The sequence below is a fragment of the Indicator indicator genome, chromosome 2 (assembly GCF_027791375.1).
Source record: "Indicator indicator isolate 239-I01 chromosome 2, UM_Iind_1.1, whole genome shotgun sequence".
Classification (NCBI taxonomy): Eukaryota; Metazoa; Chordata; class Aves; order Piciformes; family Indicatoridae; genus Indicator; species Indicator indicator.
This window is the reverse complement of record NC_072011.1, coordinates 8,969,329-8,979,176: the sequence shown is the minus strand read 5'-3', so window position 1 is coordinate 8,979,176 and position 9,848 is coordinate 8,969,329.

The window sequence follows — 9,848 nt, the reverse complement described above, 5'->3', positions numbered from 1 at the left end:
ATTTAATAATTAGTAATGCTTTTAGATTAGTTTCGTTTGAAATACAAATCAATGAGCTTTATAGATTCCTCACTTTATACATAAACATGACAGTCTCCAGTGGAGCAAAAGAGTTTTATTTTATCCCAGGTCACAGAATCACAAAATGTTAAGGGACAGAAGGGACCTCAGAAGATCATCCAGTCCAACCCTCCTGCCAGAGCAGGATGACCTAGACCAGATCACACAGGAACACATCCAGGCAGGTTTTGAATATCTCCAGAGAGGGAGACTCCACAACCCCCTGGGCAGCCTGTTCCACTGTTCCATCACCCTCACAGGGAAAAAAATTTTCTTCATGTTTCTGTGGAAATTCCTATGCCTCAACTTCCACCGATTGCCCTTTGTCCTGTCATTGGGCATCACCAAGCAAAGCCTGACTCCATTCTCTTGGCACTCACCCTTTCCATACTTATAAACATTAATGAGGTCACCCCTTAGTCTCCTCCAAGCTGGAGAGCCCCAGCTCCCTCAGCCTCTCCTCACAAGGAAGATGTTCCACTCCTTTCGTCATTTTTGTGGCTCTACGGTGGACTCCTTCAAGGTCCTTCTTGAACTGAGGGGCCCAGAACTGGACACAGTATTCCAGATGCAGCCTCACCAGGGCAGAGTACAGAGGGAGAAGAACCTCTCTTGACCTACTAACCACAGCCCTTCTAATGCACCCCAGAATGGCATTGAGCTTCTTGGCCACAGGAGCACATTGCTGCTCATGGTCAATCTTCCATCCACTCAAACCCGGAGGTCCTTTTCCCCTTCACTGCACTCCAACAGGTCAGTCCCCAATCTGTACTGATCCATGGGGTTGTTCTTTCCCAGATGCAAGACTCTACACTTGCCCTTGTTGAATTTCATTCCGTTTCTCCCTGCCCAACTCTCCAGCCTGAGTCTCACTAACTGGCAGCACAACCCTCTGGTGTTGTGTCAGCCACTCTACCCAGTTCTGTGTCATCAGCAAACTTGCTGACAGTGCACTCTGTGCCCTCACCCAGGTCGTTGATGAATATATTGAATAGTACTGGTCCCAGTACTGACCCCTGAGGGACTCTGCTAGATACAGGCTTCCAGTTAGACTCCATCCCACTGACCACAACTCTCTGACTTCTTTCCTACAACCAGTTCCCATCCCCCTCACTACCTGATCATCCAGACCACTCTGCCTCAGTTTAGCTGCAAGGATGCTGTGGGAGACAGTGTAAAATGCTTTACTGAAATCAAGATAAACCACATCCACTGCTCTACCATCATCTATCCACCTGGTTATGTCCTCATAAAAGGCTGTCAGGTTGGTCAAACATGACTTTCCCTTGGTAAAACCATGTTGACCCCTCCCAGGTCACTTGTGCTGTATAATTATTAATCTGTAGTTTAATCTCCTTGTCTTCATGCTTTTGTGGCTTGATACCGCTTGTTGCAGGGGATCCCAAATCTCATTAAAGCACATGGATTAAGGCACTGAACACCTTGCCAAATAAGTGCTAGAACATGCTAAGTCATGTTGCGTGTAGACCTCCTAGTGTTTCTCACTCTACATGTACACCAGAAGTGCAACTGCCTGCCTTGTATCGTGTCATTTCCCTCTGAAATGCCTTATTTTGAGCAACAGTAGGTCTGGCAGATTTCAGGTGCACAGAGTCACTGTTTTCTTGCTGTGATGTTCACTCAACCTGTAGCTGGAAAACTGTCACCAAAGTGTTTTAGCCGAGGGGGGGAAGTAAAGAGGAAAATGAAAGCTTGAAATTATGTGTTGATTTTCCAACTTTTGACATTTTTTGACCTCTTCTAGAGCTCTGGTGCCCCCATGTTGTGGAGCAAAGACATGAGATCTCAGCTGGAGAGTGGGTTTGGGGCCACAGGTGCAGCCATAGTTGTTGATGTTGATCCATCTGAGCAGGCAGAAACTTCAGAAAAGAAAGCCCAGGGCAGCTGATGGCTTCTGCTTAATGCTCCTTTGGAAATGTAGTCTGGCAAACCAGGGAGACCTGCAGAGAGACCTGCGCTCTGTTCACTTCATCCATGTTTGCTGTGGTGTTGTGGACTTCTCAGCTGTGCTTTTGCAGACCAGTGATGGTCATTCAGCAGTACTTGGGAAGCAGAAATCTCATAGCTTTCCTCCCAACCCACATGGGCTCAAGGGCACCTTTAGTTTGTTTAAGGTAAGGAAATTATGCACAGAAGCTGTTAAAAGAATAGAAGGTGTCAAGTCAAACAAGGAATGTTATAACATCGCCTGCTCAGCCTTCAATTGGATCCTGTGTGCATGCAAATTTGACAGTCTTTAATTGCATGTCTCCAAGATCTATGGAGAATATATCTTCTCAATTCACATCAGAAAAAGCACATGAACTTTCTTCTTCTCAGAAGAAAAGCATTAGCTTGTGCATCAGATACTATCATCTCTTAAAGTGGTCCAGAACATACGTATGGGGTACATTTCATCTGTCAGGTATTTAAGCTTCCATAGGACACAGTTGCCTAAAACACAGCCCTGAGCAAACCTGCTGTGGTCCTGAAAGTTGTTTGGTAATGGTGATTGCCACTGTGGGGACAAGGTCCTCAGTGATTTGTTTTGTGTTGACCCCTTGGGAAAGCAGAAGGAAGGAAGAAAGTAGCAGCAGGTTGCGTTCATCATGCTGCTGGAGAGCAGAGAACAGCTTGGGATAAAGAGACGTTATTGTGGCCTTCCAGTGTCTTAAGGGGGCCTACAAGAAAGCTGGGGAGGGACTTTTTAGGGTGTCAGGTAGTGATAGGACTAGGGGGAATGGAACAAAATAGAAATGAGTTGATTCAGATTGGATGTTAGGAAGAAATTCTTCACCATGAGGGTGGTGAGACACTGGAACAGGTTGCCCAGGGAGGTGGTAGAAGCCTCATCCCTGGAGGATTTTAAGGCCAGGCTGGATGTGGCTGTGAGCAACCTGATCTAGTGTGAGGTGTCCCTGCCCAAGGCAGGGGGTTTGGAACTAGATGATCCTTGAGGTCCATTCCAACCCTAACAATTCTGTGATTCTATGATTTTGTGGGTCTCCAAGGTGTGATCTGCAGAGACAGGGGGATGTCTGGTTGTGGTGGCCTTTTTTCTACCAATCATACATTTTCCCTGGAAAACAAATGAGCAAATGGGGGCTGTAACCATACAGGGAGAGGGTAACATCAGTGAGTACCCAACTGCATAATCCAGCCTGGTGGATTACATATACTGGTGCTTTCAGTAAACCACGAGGGTTGTACAAGTATCACATTGTTTGACTTTTTATTAGCCAGGTACTTAGCATTATGGGAGTGGCACTGGAGAGAGTGACACAGAAGCAGGAATCCAAAAGAGTTTCAGTGGGAGTGGTTCTCTTGAAAACAGACTTGTTGCAGGAGAAAATGAAGCAAGAAGGGAAGCAGTTTGTTAAAGACTATTATTTGTGGACAGTCTTAAATAATGTGAATCACAAAGCCTCGGATCCCTTACAGTGACCTTATGCAAGTAGAGTATACCACCTACCAGGAGAGTATAAATTTATGCATGCACTGTACTCAGAACTGAAAAAGGTGTTTTCCAAAGTTAGAACCTGTTGTGTTGGCATAACATTGCACTTAAAGTAAAAAGCGCTGAACGCACTGGGAATTGTTGAAGAGTATTCTGCCAGCTGCTCAAAATTGTGATTTTACACTGCCATCAATAACAAAAAATGTTACTCTAATGAGAAGCCATTCCACTTAAATGAAGGCATAGAAGATGTGTTGAAACATTAATTAATTGAATAGCAAAGAAATAAGATCATAGAAAAGGCAGAAATGTTCCCTAAACGTGGGGTCTTTTGATTCCAAATAGTGGAAGAGGATGTATCCATCCTGTGTGGTGATGTTGAAAGAAGAGGAAGTTTGCTGCTTATAGCAAAGGAGGACCTGAGACAGGCAGCAGTGGCTGAAATTAAACATCTTCATATCCTAGTAACTTCTGCGTCCAAGAATCTTAAAGGAGGTAGCTGGAAAGCTCTGCTGAGTGGTTGTTAATTTATAATAAATCTTGGGAAACAGGGGAAATTCCAGAAAATTGGAAGGCTGCCAACTGTATTTCTGATATTTCAGAACGATAAAAGGGATGTCCCGAGGAACTGAAGGGTGGTTTAGCTTGACATCAGACCAGGGTAAAATAGCTGAACAGTTATTTCAGGACCTGTCAAGAGAGAACTTGGAGGCTAAAGGCATAGATAATTCCAGTAACAGTTGAGGAGGGAGCTTGTCAAACAAACTGCTGGTTTTCTTTGCTCTGCCAGGATTGCAAGTCTGCATGATAAAGGCGACTGTTGATACTGCCTTTAGGAGGCCAGATTCAGGTGGTCCTTTCTGCCTTTTGGGCTTGTGAACTGTAAAAGGAATGCCCTGAGATTAAAACTCCCGTGACAGAGTGCCCTAATTCAAACAGAAATAATCAAGGCACTCTGTTTCCCTGGGATAAAGTGTAACTTAGTTTTGCTGTTTGTGTGTTAATCTCATATTTGATTTGATTTGATAGCTTTTGTGCTTCAGTGTGTTGACTGTGTTGTAGTTCTGTGGGAGCAAAGAAACTAAACAAACTTCAAAAAGCTGCAGAAAAAGACCAAATAATACTAGAAGTATCCTCAAACAAAGATAAAATCCAAGTTCTTATTATAGCAGCTTTTGCAGCTTTAATTCTTCATTCTTCACCATGGCAAAGAACCTTTCATAAGCTCCTCTAGATCTTAGAGGAGAAGGAAAGCTTGGTTTTGCTGTCTGGTGTCTTTGCAGTCCTTTAAGAAACTATAGGTGTGGATGCTAAGTTGGCTGTACTTATCATCAGAACCAGGATGCTAATGCATCAAAGCTTTTCTTTCTCTCTGAACAATTCAGATTGCAATTACACCTAGTCAAAAAGCCCATTTCTGTCTCGCATCATCTCCTTACCTCAGCTGTAGCCTGGTAGGTGTTGGCAGCAGAAGTGATTGCTTTCCGTGTGCTTTTCTCCGTGCGATGATTTATTGTCTACAACAGGAAAGGCAGTTTAGTTCCAGAATAAAGGCCAGTCCATGGATAAAGGGACTTTAAATAACAATCTAGGTATGTGCCAGACTCTGAGCATGGTGGGAAGGCTTACAGCTCTTGCTTAAACCTGCTGACAGCCAAATGGCAATTCTTAGATCCTTGCAGGATCAAAACTACCATGAAAAGTATTTTTTGAATGTGCTGATAGGCTTTTCAAGGTTCTGACCTGTAAAGCTGTGGATCCTAATGCAGTAGTCACTAGACTTGATTTATTTGTTTATTTTTAGATTAGTACAAAAACTGTGATTTAACTCGTAAAGAGACATTTTTCTTTCAGTACCTATGTTGACAAAGGAGAACATTGTTGTTGGTATCCAATTGATTGTGGAAAATACCCCACAGCAGCCAGTCTCTAAGGAGAAGGCAACACCTGTATTCTTTATCAAAAGCAGAAGGTGCAAAGTTATACCCTCCAAAATTCTGTCCCAAATTTAACCCAGTGACCTACTACTGCATGCACTCCTGCTCTTCACACATTAATCACAACAGACATGTTCCAAAGGACATGCCAGTTTGTGTCCCAAGGAAACATGAAGGATATTCTGAACACCTGCTAACTTGCCTCAAAGATGAAGAGCTTGCATTTCAAAGGAAAAAAAAAACCCAAGCCAAACAAACAAAAAGAGCAGGCTTTTCACATAAAAGCTCTGTGGTATGACAGGAGAAGATGGACTTTCATCATTTTTGCAACTTCTGCAACTTGAGGAGTCAAAAGTTTTAGCAGTGGTTTTGGCCTTACCCTCCCATTCAGACAGAACTTCTTCTACCAGTTCTGCAGACAGACTGGAAAAGCAGTAATTAGTACAGCTTGAGAATGAAGAAAAAGATAACCAGGATATGTAATTTTGAGAGAAAATATTTCTGTTATCCTCTGGAAAAACAAAATCAAACCAAACAAAACCAAACCAATGCTTATTTGATAGCAGCCAAAAAAATTTCAAGTAAAGAGCTTCAGCACTGAATTCTGTTGTAGTTTTTAAAGGCTGGGCTTCCTTGAGACTAAAGCATAAGGGAAATTAACAGCTTTTACTCAGATAACTTGCTGGCATAATCTTTCACATTAAAAGGCTGCTAAAAGGATCAGAACAGTGACATTATTCATATTTGGTAGCTTCCAAATGTTAGTGGTGTTGGGTCAATGTCAGCCTGGCTTTGGTTCTGTCTAAAGGTTTAGGCAAAGGAGGTAAGCTGTATCCCCGTATCACTCCTCAACCAAAGCTCCAAGTACTCATTTAAAGCAAAGAAAAAGAGGACCTAAATATGGTGGGCCCTTGCCAGAATTTCCAGCCTTCGTTTTCATGGAGACCTTAAAACTTTTCAGAGAGCTCACCAAGCTGGAGGGCAAGACGAAAACAAGCCAATAATTCAATTTTTGCTATCTGATTCTTTAATCTGACAATTCAGTTTACCCAAGAATAATTCAGAAGGCTCTATCTTTTCCCTGAGGTCCTAAAGCCATTGACCACTTCAGAATAGCATAATATGTTGTTTGTTTTGCTTGGTGGTTTCCTGGCACTGTTTCAGTGTCGGGCATTCCCCATTCTGCTTTGAATAAGCTATTTTGAGTAGCAGACTTGGTTCCAGTCCCCTTCACCATAGCCAACTACTTAAAGAGCAATGTGAAAGCCCTGAGAAGATACTTTATCACAGGGAAGAGTTTCTGTGCTTCTCACTTTCCATGTTCACATATGTCAGTTGAGTGAATTCTGAGAAATAAGGTGGTTCTTTCTGTTCTCCTACCTGGTCTATGTCTTCCTCTACCCCCTCTACTGTGCCTGTATCCTGAAGGCATCATAACATACATTTTGAAGGACGTCGAAAATGCAAGTTAAGCTAAGCCTGACTTACTTACTGAGTGTAGGATGATTAGTACTATAATTATATCATTTTTCCTGAGTCATAAAAAGATGCACACGTATACTTTGCCTAGTAGGCCTGTATGGGATGTATGTGTCAGTGTGTGTGCCGTGTGTAAACATTATTTGCATGTTAACTAACGTGCCTAAAGACTGCAAGCTATGATTACCTTGTTCAGCTGGGTTGCTCTCTCAGCCCTCTGAAGTCAAGAAATAGGTTTTGTCTGTATGTGGAACATAAATTATTTGGACTCTTCAAAGCAACCTCCACTGGGAATCCCTCCCTCCGTGTGGTACCAATCTCTAAACAACCTGAAGCATAATTTCTTTAGAGTAGACACCTGGGGTTTAACTAAACATTCATCATGGAGACTATGGGCATCCTGACACTAATTAACAAAAGAAAAAAAAGCCACAACAAACACAAACAGACAAAACCATAAAACCCCAAACAAACAAACAGAAAAACCCAACCAAACCAAACACACAGAAAAACAAAATCCAAATGAAGCTGTGGTTCATTTCTGTTTGTGTGTGCAGTCTGCCAGTAGCAAAGTCATTGTAAGTAACCTAAATGCTACAGATAAAAGTTATATTCAGCAGTTCCCTTTACAGGTCTGCAGGATTAGAGTCTCTGGGTTGTTTTCTCCCTAGAGTCTATGCAGTTGTGCAGTAGGGTCTAGCATAGGAAAGCCAGTAAGTGGCTTTTGCAATGGGACTTAATTCCTATATCAAAGCCTCTGTGCTGTGACAACATAGGGGGTGTGCAGAAGTAGCCGTTCTATGTTCTGGAGAACTCATCCTTATTCCTGTTGGTTTAAGCTAAGGAATGAAATCACATGAAGCTTGCCATAGAGAAAAAAAGGCTTGTGGCCCAGCACTTCATCCAACCCAGGCACTGTCACTTCTTGATGCCCGTGGGGTCTTGCTGGGGACCAGTTTGCTTATGGCCCAGCACTTCATCCAACCCAGTCACTGACACTTCTTGATGCCCATGGGGTCTTGCTGGGGACCAGTTTGCTTATGGCCCAGCACTTCATCCAACCCAGTCACTGACACTTCTTGATGCCCATGGGGTCTTGCTGGGGACCAGTTTGCAGCCCTTGAACTGCATGCAGCTGTTTAGCAATTCAGAGGGTACTCCCTGGGCTGGCAACACTTGATGCATTGGAGCCATGCAATACAAATTCTTCTCTTTAGGAGATGTTAACAAATGCCTGCAGGGCCCTGTTGCATGGCTTTTTAGAGAGCCCGTAGTTAAATCCTCTCTTGAGTTTCTCTTGGCTCTCTCCCTTCCCACTCACAGTCACAGGAAGGTCTTGCTTTGAAATGGTAGGGTCAGAAGCACCAGCCATTGCTATCAGAAGCAATGTATGTCTACAGCTCCTAGCCAAGAATGCTCTGCCATGTCATTTCCACTTGTCCATGTGTCTTCTGCTTTACAGCAGAAGTTACCTGAACAATGTGAAAAGCTCATTCCTGAAGACATCCTTACTAATGGCCCTGGCACCCACAGTATGTTTGGCAGGAGTCAAGCCTGTGTAGCCTGGCAGCCTGCTAGTCTATTTTCAATTATCTGGGGTTCTCAGAGAAGAAGACATTAATATTGCTGAGGATGACATAGCAAATTACTACTGCTCCCTAACCTTCTTAAATTGCTAACACTGTTGTAATCTGTAATTACAGAAATCAGTGTGAGAATTGTGGCACAGTATAATTATCTTTCCTGATACTTTATTGCTGTATGAATTATTAATCAAAATCAGTCTTGTATAGTATTTGCGGCAACTAAGAAGAATAATGTATAATTAAATTTCGTTATTTCTATTTTTGTGCTGGTGTTTTATGATGTTGTAATTGATAATTAATTGGTTAAAAATTCACACAGTTCTTGGGAATTTCATATGACTGTGACTGCTCAGTATTCAGCATGTATTAATTGAATAATGGGCTCACTGAAGAGACCTTTGTATGTAGTCTTCTGTCATTACAGTGAGCTCTCAAAAATGGTGAATTAATCATTAGGCCTTTCAATAGTTTCTTTTTAAAGAAAAGCAGTGACAGTATAATCACCTCCTTTGTTGTTATAGCTATAATTGAGAGATTGTAATAACCAATTATAAGGATGGTCATTTCAGGAGCTCTGAAGTGTCAGTTATTGATAAATTTCTTTAAAACCAAAGTGTCAATTACAAAGAGTGAGGCTTCATAGAAAAAAAATATTAGGGGATGGGGAAGGAAGCCTGGAAAATAGTTTGCCTCCCACTTGCCACTTAAAAACAGTGCATGTTTATCCCTAAAAACTCAAGTCTGACATGCATGTGCTGCCATTTGTCAGAAGTACAAGCTCCTCTAACTTTTCCATTACTTTATCACCATTCTCCCCATTTTTTTTCTTAGTACATTTTGCTAAATTTGTAAGCAGAAAAAAACGTTGATAGAAAACCTGAGAACAAAAGAGTGGGTTTTTTTCATACTCTCTGCATCCTGTTGAACAGAAATACTATCAGATGCTTGCATGCAAACCTGCAGTGTTTACTCTCCAGCTACCTCTGACAAAGAGTCTTAGATTCATTCAAATTGACCACCTCAAATTATTCTTAAGTGTCTTTTGTTGTTGTTGTTGTTGTTAGTGGAGATGACTGGAAGAATCTGAGCTGGAACTAAAACTATCCCCAGTTCAGTATTGATCCTAACATGGTCAGGAGAACCCCAAGAGTCACCTTGTATAGCAGGATATAATGTGAGCTCCACATTATGCTTCCAAGCAAAACCAGCTGTTCCTTTTATAGCAGGTCAGGTGCTGTGTTTCCTAAATGATAAATCATAGAACATTATCTGTTGGCTTCCCTACTGAAATGTAGCATTGCAGCCATAATGAGGAGATACCAAAAACCC